The 14,721-nt window shown below is 42.1% G+C and overlaps 1 protein-coding gene across 1 annotated transcript in view; it reads right to left on the bottom strand.

Annotated features, from left to right (window-relative positions):
* LOC309387114 (cytosolic phospholipase A2 epsilon-like) overlaps positions 1-14,721 on the bottom strand; it is a gene marked incomplete at its 5' end in the record, with an annotated part of 57,708 nt that overhangs the window by 36,015 nt on the left and 6,972 nt on the right. The gene's annotated exons all lie outside the window — the stretch shown is intronic.

Genomic DNA, 14,721 nt, shown 5'->3' on the forward strand with positions numbered 1-14,721 from the left:
GAGGCTGAAGAGAGACCCTCCCTAAACTTTGCAGTATTTACCTAGTACTTGTGCTTCAGTCTGGCAAGATTCCTCTCTCTAGATGAGCATCAAAAAGATATACTGATCTGATCAGTTCATCATGCGCTTTCTTGTTCCTTGCACCTGACATGGACTTTTTTTTAAAATGGAGTAATCAAAAAGTTGATGATAAAACCCATATTAATTTGAATTAGGATTTGTAGTACATAATGGAATCCCACATGCTGGCATGCTGATTATGAGGCTCCTTTGCTTTCACCCATTTTATATTTGCTCAACAGAGAAATTAAACTATCTCCAATTTTCCTGAAAAGTTATATCATACTTGGTGACATGCTAAAAACATTCTGCCTGCAGTTCAGCAGTTTGAAGTCTCACCAGCTCAAAGTTGACTTAGCCTTCCATCCTTCCGAAGTCGGTAAAATGAGGACCCAGATTGTTGGAGGCAATATGCTGACTCGGTAAACTGCTTAGAGAAGGCTATAAACCATTTTGTGCTTAGGACATCCTTTAAATTCCATTTGTTCCTACTGGCTCAAAACATTTGGCAGATACCTGAGAGCTTAGTGATTGCAACCATTATACTTCCTTGATGATAAATGAATTTTACTATTAGAGATTAGCATAATACATATGCTTCTTCTGATTCTTGGCCTACATACTTTAGTTCACCACTGCAACTCTAAGCCTGGATAGTGAGGAAACAGAGAATTCCATGTGATCAGACTTGATTAAGGAGTGACACATACTTAGGAAACAGAGATGACACAATATTAAAGTGAGCTGTGGAGGCAGATGGATGGACAGGTTGTGCTTGAAGGATCTCAACAGGATCGATTATTAACATGGTTGAAAAGTGAGAAAGAATTTACTCACATTCCATCTCAAAAGATTATTTGATTTTTCATTCCTCCTACCTTTTCCCCCCCAGGAGATGGCAAAACCAGTTTGCTTTTGCACCTGCCTTTTAAATCTAGATCTTAACCTATAGGTCTGTTTGGAAATATGGTGCATCTTATTTTTTCTAGGTATGTTGGAAATATCATAGGGCTCTTTCCCCAACCAACAAGAGTCACTTGGTAGTGAAATGGAAAGTGCCTAAATTTTATAAAAGTAAATAAATATTTCCCTTAACCCTTTGACATACTTTTCCTCCCTATCAATCTGCTGAACCTCGCTTCTGAAACTACTCAACATTTGATTTGTGGATAGAACATCCATCATACACACTCACAGATATTGTGGCTGATTCATGGATTTTATATTGGATTTCACTTCTACTGTTTAGGCTGATATATCCAAAAGCTAAGGACCCATTCAAAGATTCTGGAGAGTCGGAGTTCCGGTTCCGGCGGCGGCGGCGACGGGCAGCTCTTTGCCCGCTCCGGCTCCCTGGTGGGCTTCCCCACTCCTTGGGGGGCACAGGACACCCCGCAGAGGGGTCCTGCCGGAGGGGCGGCATCGCGGAGGTCTCCTGCAGCGGCGGCAGCCGGCGGGAGTTCTCTCGCGCGCCCAAGGCACCGGGGAGCAAGCTCGGAGGGCGCATCGCGTTTCTACGCCTCGCGCCTCGCTACAAGCCGACTGGAGAATGCTACAATTGAAGGAAGCAGCTGCGGTGCGGTGAGGTTGCCTCTCTCTTCATCCCTTACTTTGCATGAAGATTTATTCAGCTTTTAAAACTTTAAAATAACTTTCGGAGCATTTTGGAGGTGCGGCTGGAGGGAGGGGGGTTTTCCCCCCCCCTTGGACAAGCGGCAAGAAACAATTTTGCTCTCAGCCCCCAGGGAAGGAGGAGGGGGGAGAGCCAACGAATGAAGCCTCACTTAGGCTGAGATGATTTTCTTTTCAATTTAATTTTACATATTACAATGATTTGAGGACTTTTGGAACTTTTTAAAACTTTGTTACGCCTCTGTGCCCAAAACTGGCAGGGCAAGATGGCACACTTCCGTTGTCTTTATGAACTCTGAAACCTGACTCCACCTTTAAAATTCAGGCTTCCGGTCTTTGTCTCCGTGTCTCCCAGAGGAACCTCTTGTGGATTGGTATTTTTTTAACCTTCTAGGGGAAATTTTCTATCTATTGCCAGACTTATTGGAGAGATTCTCTTCTGCCTGGTTATTCTGCTCCCGGATTCACCTGGCTACCCTTCTTTTCTAACTGCTTACTTCATATTTGGATTGAACTTTTAACGTTATAAAGGATGGCATCTAAAAGACCTCCTCCTGGAAAACCTGGCTTTGCCACTTCTGCTCCAACATCCGCAACATCCAGTCCAGCCACACAGTCCAAGATAACAGAACTGATGCAACATAAGACTACAGAGATGGACTTTCAACAAATGCTTCAACAAATTCTACAGGGCCAGGAGGAAATCAAAAAACAGTTAAGGGAAATGAAAGATGAAATTAAAGAAAATCAAGCCCAAATATATAAGAACTCACAAAGACTGAATCTTGTGGAAGGGGGGGTGGAGGAGGTGAGGGGGGGGGTGGAAGCTGTGCAGAAAGGGAACAAAGATCTTGACATCCAACAGATGAAATTAGAATTTGAGAGAATGTCCTATTATCTTAGATTTCAAAATGTTATAGAAGAAGATGGGGAAAATATAAGGGACATCATGACAAACATTCTGGCTGACTATACACACAAAGAAAAACAACAGATGGGGTGGGATATAGATCTGGTTTATAGAGTGAACTCAGCTTATGCTAGAATACACAATGTACCCAGGGAGGTTCACATTAAATTTCTTAGAAAAAGCACAAGAGATGAAATTCTGGGTGTACAAAGGGGGCAAGCATTGACATATCATGATATGGAGATAACCATTCTGAAGCAGATCCCTAAGAAGATTAGAGAAAAAAGAAGAAATTATTCGCAATTAGCGAATAAATTATACCAGAAAGGGGTGTGGTTTAGATGGTTGATGCCTGAAGGTATGCTGATATTCTGGGAGGAGACAAGAATCAGAATTAATTCACCCATAGAGGCGCAGGCCTTTATGGAAAAAAATAAAACACTCCTAGAGAAACCACCAGACACTACAACGGACACGCAGGACACGGGAGGGGCCAGAGCTCTGCCAGTGGAGGGAGATGGGGCAATAGCAAGAAGACTCAGATCACAGAAATAAATATGAAAATCATATTATTATAAATTGACCGAAAGTGAAAATGGAATTATATTTGGATTTTATATTGTAATGTTTAATTTGATTGAATTTAATAATAGAACTAATATGCTGATTATAATCAATTATATACTAATGCATTATATATAAATGTACGCTATGGGTATGGAGGGAGGGGGGCCTCACACACTTTGCAACTGCCAAAATTTGTATACCTGTCCATTTACCCTTTTCCCTATAAATTTTGAAAAACCAATAAAATTTTATTACGAAAAAGATTCTGGAGAGTCAGCATTTTTATTATTAAACTCCTTTCGAAAACATATATTTAGAGTTATTCTGAAATAGATAACTTTGGTATTCAGGTAAGTGTTCATCCTTTCACAAAATATACACACCACCATCCTCACTCTACAGATGAAGTTTAAAGAAACTTTCCCAAGAACCAATGTTTATCTCCATGAAAAATTGGGAGAGAAAAGAAGTTTCAAAAAAGAAATAAGCAAGTGGGCAATAAAAGTAAAATCCATATGCCTATTATTGCCCACAAGAGCCACAATAGAGCCTCAGGATTAAAATCTCAAAACTACTGTATTTCTAACTTTTCTAACAAAATGTCAACAGAATACCAAAGTTATCTATTTCAGAATAACTCTAAATATATGTTTTCGAAAGGAGTTTAATTGTATAAAGCATATAAAACTAGGACTTAAGTAAAGCCTGCCCCAAGCAAACCATCTGAAGAAGGCTGATCTTTTGTCCTAATGACTAAAATGAACTATATATAATAAACTCAATTCAATACATTTATAGTTGTGGCCAGTGTTGTAACCAGCATGATGATGTTACAGTGTGCCTTCCGAAGTAACTGGCTTCTGACTATCATTAAATCCAGAGAGTGCAGTCTTCAAACTTGTGTGTGTTTTTTTGAAATCACATGTTTTGCCAACTTGGTGGCAGGAAACTTGTTGTTGCAGTTTTTAAATAACTAGGAAACAGAACTCCTCTTTGAAGTACTTCAAACCAACTTAAGTCTGAAGATAGCAATAACATTAGCATTTAGGCTTACGATATATACCACCACATAGCAATTTACAGTACTCTCTAGATGGTTTACAATGTAGAAGCATTATTTGCATATTGCCCTCAATCATCTGGATCCTCATTTTACTGCCTTCAGAAGGATGGAAGCTGTGTCAGAATTGAACTCCTAGCTATGGGCAATTTGCCTGCGATACTGCACTTTAACTACTGTGCCACCAGGACTCCTATGGATTACCTGCCACACCATTAAGCCTACTTGGTGAACTTCATTTCCTTTGTACTTTATGCAAATAAATACATTATCCTTTATGCAAATAAATACATTTGCTATGCAACCAAAGTGCTCCCCTCCATTTCTCTACCCAGGTTCTTTACTTGTCCAGTTAAAACTTGTAAAACTCATCACTCCTTTTCATTTCAATCCTAACATTATTCTATCACAACAGAAAGATGCAACTTATTATTTGTTCATACCCAAGTATGAACAGGGCACTGTCTTCCACCTTCTGCCAAGATCCTGACCTACTGACTGACCACTTACTATCTACAGCACCTTTGACCCCATCGTGTTTTTTAAGATTATTTATTCGAGGTTAGACCTGCTCCGCCTGCGGGAGTCCCCCCTCTCGCAGGCATGGCCCTTGGCGCTTGTAAGGGCCCGCCTTGATGATGGGTTTATGGACCCCGAGAGGTGGAGGAAACGGAAGCTTAGGGGTTTTTTAACCAAATGTTTTTTATCTTTTTTAGGGGGTTCCAGGGAGGGTTTCAGGGTGGGGGGGGGGTTAATCTGCCCAGGAGGGGGGCCAGTGTCAGGCGAACAGGTGAGTCTAGGAGGGAAGTGAGTGTGGTGGAGGGGGGGAGGGGAAAGGACATTCCAACAGAGGGTTGCCTTATTACAACGGTCGCGGGGAGGAGGGGATGCGAGGACAGGAGAAGACCACAAGGTCGGTTGGGAGACCGTGGCTGTTGGACACGCCCGGTCGTTTGTACCAACCCCCGCAATCTAGGTGGTCAGGAACTACAGAGCCAGGGCCTGAGGCTGATGCTCTGCAATGCAAGGTCCGTGACCAACAAGGCCCCCCTCATTAGTGAGTTGATCTCAGAGGGGGAGCTGGACCTTGCAGGGATAACGGAGACCTGGCTGGGCCACGAAGGTGGTTTACCCCTCGTGGAAATGTGCCCACCGGGTTTCCGTGCATTCCATCAGCTTCAGGCCCTGGGTAAGGGTGGTGGGGTGGCGGTAGTTATACGAGAATGTCTAGAACCGAGGGAGTTCACTGTACCTCAGATACCCGGGTGTGAGTCCCTTGGTGTGAAATGGGGCCCAGGGAGGCAGTGGGGCTTGCTGATTGTATACTTGGCTCCTCGCTATGCATCAGCAGCCCTGCCCGAGCTCCTCGAGCTGATCTCAGAAACGGCAGTTGAGACCCCCAAGCTTGTGGTTATGGGGGATTTCAACTTGCCGTCGACGGGGGAAGCATCCGAGGTAGCTCGGGAGTTCATGTCTTCCATGACAGCCATGGACCTGACCCAGTTAATTCAGGGCCCCACACACGAAGGTGGCCACACTCTGGACCTTGTTTTTGTATCTGAACAGTGGACGAGTGATCTGGGAAGAGGGGATGTAGTCATCACTCCCCTGTCATGGTCAGATCACTCATCTCTCCGGCTGGACTTCCCTGGCGCTACCCCCCACCGCGAGGAGGCGGAACCAGACTGTCCAAGTTGGTACCGCCCCAGGCGCCTGATGGAACCGGACAGGTTCCAGACAGAGCCTGGGCCATTCCCTGTAGCCCTGACCCGCTCTCGCTCCGAGAACCTAGTGGCCGCCTGGAATAGGGCGGCCGCTGGGGCCCTGGACCGAGTTGCGCCTTTGCGGCCTCTCCTGCGGCGGCGACCCACCGGGGCTCCTTGGTTTACCGAGGACCTGAGGGTGATGAAGCGCCATAGGAGACGCCTAGAGGGCAGGTGGAGGTCCTCACGCTCCGAATCTGATCAAACACAGGTAAGAGCCTATTCACAGACCTACCTTGTGGCATTAAGAGTGGCCAAACGTAGACATTGTGCCACTCTTATTGCGTCCGCCGATAACCACCCTGCCGCCCTGTTTCGGGTAACCCGCTCCCTCTTATCACAGAGGACGCGGGAAGCCCCTTTACAGGGCAGAGCAGAGGAGTTTGGGGAATATCTGCAGGACAAAATCACTCAGATCCGGAGCGGATGGGCCCCCTTCAGTGGACCAGAGGAGCCATCAACAGTGAGTCTTGTGAGACCATTCTGGGAGGAGTTTGATTCTGTTGCCCCCGAGGATTTGGACAGGTTGCGTGGACGGCTGCGACCCACCACATGTTTAATGGACCTGTGTCCCTCCTGGCTGGTACTGGCATCCTGGGAAGTGACACGAGGCTGGCTACTGGGCTTGGTGAACGCCTCATTGGGCGAGGGGTCCTTACCTACCGCCTTGAAAGAGGTGGTGGTGAGACCCCTACTCAAGAGGCCTTCCCTTGACCCGATGGAGCTAGCTAATTACCGTCCAGTCTCCAACCTTCCCTTTTTAGCGAAGGTTGTAGAGAATGTGGTGGCACAGCAGTTTCCACGAACCTTGAGGAATCTGAATATCTAGACCCACGCCAGTCCGGCTTCCGACCCGGACACAGCACGGAGACGGCCTTGGTCGCGTTGGTAGATGATCTCTGGAGGGCCAGAGATAGGGGTTTTCCTCTATCCTGGTCCTATTAGATCTGTCAGCGGCTTTTGATACCATCGACCATGGTATCCTATTGCGCCGGCTTGAGGGGATGGGAGTTGGAGGCACCGTCCTGCGGTGGTTCGGCTCCTACCTCTCCGACCGGACACAATGTGTGTTGGCAGGGGGGCAGAGGTCGACCCTGAGGCCACTCACTTGTGGGGTGCTGCAGGGGTCGGTCCTCTTGCCCCTTCTGTTCAACGCCTATGTGAAGCCGCTGGGGGAGATCATCCGTGGTTTTGGGGTGGAGTATCATCTGTACGCTGATGATACTCAGCTGTACATTTCCACCCCAAACCACCCCAACGAGGCTGTCGAGGTGATGACCCGGTGTTTGGAAGCCGTCGGGGTCTGGATGGGGGACAACAGACTCAAGCTCAACCCCTCCAAGACTGAGTGGCTGTGGCTACCAGCACCTCGGTTCAGCCAGTTGACACCATCACTGGCCATAGGGGGCGAGCAATTGCCCCCTGTGGAACGGGCGCGCAATTTGGGCGTCCTCCTAGATGCCCGGCTGTCAATGGATGACCATGTGGCAGCCGTGGCAAGGGGGGCGTTCCATCAGGTTCGCCTGGTGTGCCAATTGCGCCCCCTACTGGACCGGGATGCCCTACGCATGGTCACTCATGCACTGGTGACGTCTCAGCTGGACTACTGCAACGCCCTCTACATGGGGCTTCCCTTGGGACGCGCCCGAAGACTGCAGCTAGTCCAGAACGCAGCCGCGCGGGCCATCATGGGGAGTACCAGGTACTCCCACATAACACCTTTCCTGCGCGAGCTGCACTGGCTGCCTGTGGTCTTTCGGGTGCGTTTCAAGGTGTTAATTACCATCTTTAAAGCGCTCCATGGGACAGGACCTAGTTACTTGCGGGATCGCAACCTACTGCATACTTCCCTGCAACCAATTCGCTCTCACAGGGAGGGACTCCTCCTGGTGCCGTCCACTAAGCAATGCCAACGGGCGGCGCCTAGGAGTAGAGCCTTCTCTGTGATGGGCCCAACCCTCTGGAATGACCTCCCCCCCGATATCAGAATCACCACCGACTTCCGCTCCTTCCGACAAAAACTGAAGACCCACCTGTTTCGTTTAGCCGTCTTGGCCCATTCATAGTCTTATCCTACCTCCTGGCAGATATTTTTAATTGGGTATTTTTAGGGGTTATTTTAAACATTGTTTTAATTGCTTTACTTTAAGTAGAGTTTTTACAGCCTCCTCTTTTAAGTATTTAGTATTTATTTATGTTTGTATTTATTCCCATGTACCTATGTGTTTTAATCTGACTGTACACCGCCCCGAGTCCCTTTTGGGAGAGGGGGCGGTATAAAAGTTTGAAATAAAGTAAAGTAAAGTAAAGTTACATGTTTATGAAAGGGAAGCAAACTTATTTTTCATTCACTGTTTATTCATGAGAAGGGAAGATAGATAGATAGATAGATAGATAGATAGATAGATAGATAGATAGATAGATAGATAGATAGATAGATAGATAGATAGATAGACAGACAGACAGACAGGCAGACAGACAGACATTAACAGAGGTATACAATCAAGATCAGTACCATTTTATAAAGCCCTAGTAAGATCACACCTAGAGTACTGCATCCAATTTTAGTCACCACACTATAAAAAAGATGTTGAGACTCTAGAAAAAGTGCAGAGAAGAGCAACAAAGATGATTAGGGGACTGGAGGCTAAAACATATGAAGAACAGTTACAGGAACTGGGCATGGCAAGTCTAGTGAAGAGAAGGACCAGGGGAGACACGATAGCAGTGTTCCAATATTTGAGGGGCTGCCACAGAGAGAAGGGGGTCAAGCTATTTTCCAAAGCATCTGAAGGCCAGATAAGGAATAATGGATAGAAACTGACCAAGGAGAGATTCCACCCAGAAATAAGGAGGAACTTTCTGACACTGAGAACAATCAACCCATGGAACAGCTTGCCCTCGGAAGTTGTGGGAGCGTCATCACTTGAGACTTTCAAGAAGAGACTGGACTGCCATTTATCAGAAATGGTGTAAGGTCTCCTGCTTTAGACACACTAGATGACCTATAAGGTCCCTTCCAACTCTGTTAATCTGTTAATCTGTTAAAGTAGGTAGGATGTAGGGAGGAAATTTTTTTCCTCCTGAATTGAGGAGCAGGAAATGATCAAGATCATCTTACATAATTTATGTAAGTAATAGATGAATTCAATCAATCTTGTAACTTCCAATTACCACAGGAATTGAAAAGTAGCATTCCGCAAGTAGAATCACAAGGTATCATTTCTAAGGTAAGCAAAGAAATGGTAAATCTTTGTATAAAGGTGGTTTTGACTAGCTAACTGATTGATCGAAGACAATCTATGGACTATCAGTCTACTATAGGAAGCAAAATACTGATTGTGTCCTTCAAATACTTGCATTACACTCCCATTCTTCATCCCGACATGGTCTCAAGTGCCCCCTTCCTCCAGAGCCCATCTAGGGACTTCCAGTGCCCATCCCATAGCTATACCTATCTTGCCACTAGACATCCAAGTCCCTTCCTTGTCCTTTCTTCATCAACTTTACAGTTAAGCAGTTTCAAATTTTACCAGAAGAGAAGGGATATGCTCCTCCATCTTGTGAATTTAGAAAGAACAATCAACAACTGTGACTTATCCATGGTCATGTAGTGGCACGGCTGCTCTGAAACAACTCATTTCCCATGGCAATAATGGTTCCTGGATTTTGGACCCATTCTTTAAGTAAGTTTGGTCAGTTAAGTCAGTGTGATGGCCTGGATCCGTATGAATTTCACAAATACTGTGATTTTAAAAAGCTTAGAGAAGCATAATGTCTGTCACATAATGATCAAATGGTTGACATTATAATAAGAGCCTCCCTGGATGGCTCCATTGTAAGAAACACAGCCTAATATTCAAAATGCAACCTATATTTTAAATTCCAAATGCAAATTTCAATACTTTCAGCAGGGAATGCTACTTTGGCTGGCTAAACCAGTTCACAAATAATTCCTGTTGTGTGGAGGTTGCTTTCTGTTCTTTTCACCATACACATTTCCATGTTTAGGGTACTCCTTTTTTTTAAGGAAAGGCACCTCCTTCGCATTTACAGCTATAATTTTTGATGGGATTAGGCATTCAATTTTTTACAAACCTCAGAAGAGTTACTGATGATCACATGTTTGCTACATTATACAAGCAAAAACTTGTAATTGATTGTAATCAAGTCATTTGCTTCAACAGATTCTATTGAAATCTGCATTTTTTTTAAAAAAAGTTATTTGTTTGCAAAGAACAGCACTATCAGTAAGTGAGAGGGTGACTATGTGCTGTGATAGGTTGTTGAACAGAATATATTTCAATCTCATTGCAAAGACTAGCTGAAAAGGATCCAGGTAGAACTGGGGCAAATGGACTGTAATTTCCCAAGGAATCCAAAAGAGTAGTTCGGAGATCCATGGCCATGCAAAGGATTTCATAGAGAAGGCATAAGCAAAATGCCTCTTTTCAAAGCAATTGAGGCAGCTGTGACCTCAGAAAGTTTTGAGACTGCTGATTAAATAATGAGATTTTCGTCTATGGAAGTGTGTACATATTCATGTAGACGACCACAGGCAACCAACAAGAACAACAAGAAATTCAGACATGTAACTTTCTCAAAACTTTAAGGAGGGTTGCTTTGCAAAGTGACAGCTATCAACAGTCAGATAGCTCTTTGAAGATGTCCTCCATTTATCCGAGAATACAAGTAGTGTTCCCTTGACACCACTAACTATGATTTTTTTCCCCCTTTTTAAAAAATAAGAAGTCAAGGAACTATCAATGAAAACAAACAGGCTAACAGTAAACAGCCTAATCAAGGAACCATAAAGAACTTTCCCACCAATACTGACAGGGCAAGTCACTAGTATATAAAAATAAGAGCAAACCCTTCTAGCACTGATGATGTTACCTAGTTTGGTAGTAAAACTTCAAGAAAACTACCAAGCTCAGAGAGCACCAAGGACCCCACAATCTTTTTGCACATATTCTTATGAATTGCCTCTGCCATGTGCATCATTCCAAATGTACTTTATCTATGCAGCCCCTCCGGAAGGCTCGTTCCTTAACTAAGATTAATTGAGCCAATTAGTCAATCCAGTTTTCTAGTTTCACATGTCACACGGACGGAACCACAGGTAAATCACCTGTGATCTGGCTTATCACAAGGCTCGAGGTAAATTATGGAGAATAGTTTAGCATTTGGTAAGTCAATCAAAGGAGCCTCAAAGCATGTTTTGAAAAAAAAGGAAGGGGCTTCAAATCACCCAAACAATTCACATGTACTTAGGTTACCTTGTTAACCTACCTCCCAATTAATTTTTAAATTATAATTATGGGTGAGTTTGCCTCTCTATAAATTAGCCTAAGTATTATTTATAGATGAGTTTATAAATTTACAAGCATAAATGTTAAAGAACACTTATGACCTCCTTTTGGAAGAAGACAAACTTGGCATTCTGGTCAGCCCTCTCTCTTTTTGTCACACATATTAGGCAACGTTTTATGTTACTGAACACGTAAATGTTTTAGGAAGTGGTAGTAGGGGGTTCATTGTATGTGTCAAAAAAAGGCAGGGCTTTGAACACACAGTGACAGCTGTCATTATTATTATTTTTTACACGCATGTACTTTAGGAATATCCCTTTATTAAATGTTCATATATGGAGGGAAGGCAATTTATTCTTTCCTCTTCTAAGAAAGTAGCTTATGCTATGTAATATATATTTGATACAGTGAAGAATATCTTGAAACTTGGGTGTGTGTGTATTTCAATTTGGCTGTTTTAAAAAGAATATATATATATATATATATATATATATATATATATATATATATATATATATATATATATATATATATATATATATATATATATATATACATACATACATACATACATACATACATACATACATACATACATACATACATATCTTACACGGGAAAAGACCGAATACAAGACCAGCATGTGTGTGTGTGTGTGTGCGTGTGTGTGTGTGTGTGTGTTTATATATACACATACACGTATACACACATACATACATACATACATACATACATACATATATATATATATATATATGTTACGGTGAAAGACCAAAATCTGGTGAATGTCGACATTCACCGGTGAAAGACCGAATATTTCATTACATTGTTTTACATTCGGACCTTCACCGGTGAATGTCGACATTCACATAGTCGCTTGGTGTATGTCTGAAAATACCCTTATCCTCTCGATACCCTTACCCTAATCCCCTTACCCTAATACCTCGGCTCCTCACTTCCTTTTAAGCGTCTTCTTAAGGATCGCAGGTTTAAAAAAAAAAACTCAGCGAATAGAAGACGCTTAAAAGGAAGCGAGGAGCCGAGGTATTAGGGTAAGGGGATTAGGGTAAGGGTGTCGAGAGGATAAGGGTAATCCTCTTGACACCCTTACCCTAATCCTCTTACCCTAATACCTCGGCTCCTCGCTTCCTTTTAAGCGTCTTCTTAAGGATCGCAGGTTTTTTTTAAAAAAACTCCGCGAATAGAAGACGCTTAAAAGGAAGCGAGGAGCCGAGGTATTAGGGTAAGGGGATTAGGGTAAGGGTGTCGAGAGGATAAGGGTATTTTTGGACATACACCAAGGGACTATGTGAATGTCGACATTCACCGGTGAAGGTCCGAATGTAAAACAATGTAATGAAATATTCGGTCTTTCACCGGTGAATGTCGACAGTCACCAGATTTCGGTCTTTCACCGTAACATATATACATATATACATATAAATAAATAAATAAATAAATAAATAAATAAATAAATAAATAAATAAATAAATAAATAAATAAATAAATAAATAAATAAATAAATAAATAAATAAATGTGTGTGTGTGTGTTTGTGTTACAACCCCTGGTATGCCTAATTTTATTTTATCAGCACAAATACAACACATATATATATATATATATATATATATATATATATATATATATATATATATATATATATATATATATATATATATATATATATACATATATATATATAAAGATATATATTTGCCAAAATGCTATCAAACGTTTAATAGAGCCAAATTGAAATATGTATACAAAGAGTAGCTAATCCTAGAGATAGCTGATTCAAATATTCAGATAAGCATGATGTTTCTTCAAATGTCAATAACACCACAAAATATATTTGTGTGGAACCAGCACTTCTTTTAATGCAAGCCACATCAAAATCTGTTTCCACATGGAATGATTACATACAGGAAGAAAATTATACTTAGTCATGGAAGCTTACATTTCCATATGGATGGGTGGATCTGTCAATGTGATTTTCACTGAATGTGCTACCTGACTCATCATGTGTTCTCATTCATGCCTGTTTACAAACCTAGCAGAAAAAGTTTGCATAAAAATATCTTTCCTTACTGCTCCAAAGGTATGCATTGTTTTAGGGACTTTTCTAAATAACATGTTCATGCTTGTAAGCAACTTTCCCATAGGAAAATGTACTTCAATAAGTCCTTAAAAATGCACCCCATGATAAATTGTCAAGCTTTTCGGGACCAGATGTCACTGGAATTTTTGTTGACTTTAGTTATTGATTTAATGGAAAACTTGATGTATTAGTATTTTCAATGGCAGACTTACAGTTATGTTCCAGACATATAGTGTAGGTGTTTACACCCCATCCTTACTTGTCTATTCAACAGTAAATTTGTTTGTTTGTTTAATTAAGGACAAATTAGCTTGCGTACAGAAATACCATTATTCCATCACTAGGAGATAATAATTTTATGCACATGACATGACGACCCAGTGAGCCTCTCACCTGCTCATAATCACATGTGACTCAGTCAAACATTTCTGAGAGCTTCCCAGATACCACAAGGTTGGCTGCGAGATCATCACTTCCTGGATTAGGAAGTGCATTCTCTTCCTTTTCCTTTCTTGGGAGATTGGAAGAATTTTGAAGAAAAAAATATTTGCAGTACTGGGATTGGAATAGACGTTACTAAAGACAGATTTGGGAGAATTAACTGTCCTTGGGGGGGGGGGTTGCCTTTGTCCCATGCTCTCCAAGGGACTGAAAAGTAAGGTAGAAGACTCAGAACATTTAGGAATGTTTATGGAATAGCTTTAGCAATTCATTTCTGACCTAGCAGCCACCTGTTAATTTTTTAATCCCTTTCCATAGTCAGCTGGAGGAATTTCATTTAGTCACAGTTTTGAGGTTCTGAGAGGCTCACATTTTTTGCTGTTCATAAAACATCCTAATCATCCCTTGACCAACTTAAGTGTGATTGGCCATTACAATCTAATATTAGGAGATAATAGCTACTAAATTCTGTCAGCATGACCAGCGTGACTTATCCTTAGATTAAGCTAAGAATAAATGGGGAAAAAGCTATTAAGTGCTATTTGCTTAAGGCATTTATGGCTTTAGCAGTCATTACAGTAGCATTTGTGCTAAATTGGTTCTGCATATCTCATGAAGTATTGGTAGCATGGTACCCACAGAAGTTTGATGTCTTTGTACGTGGCACCTGTACCTCCCCATAATATATTTAAAACAAAATTTAGGATATTGTTTTTGTTTACTAAATTATTTAGTAAAATAGTGCATTTATTGAATAATTTTTTCTTCTAATCATCCCTATACAAATTAGCACTTTAGTTGATGGTGTTGTTTAATTATTACTTTTGGATAAACGTTTTGGACGAAATTGGAAACCCTTTTCAAACCCTTCTCATTA

This window comes from Natrix helvetica (genome assembly GCF_964273705.1).
Source record: "Natrix helvetica genome assembly, chromosome: 1".
In the NCBI taxonomy this organism is placed as follows: Eukaryota; Metazoa; Chordata; class Lepidosauria; order Squamata; family Natricidae; genus Natrix; species Natrix helvetica.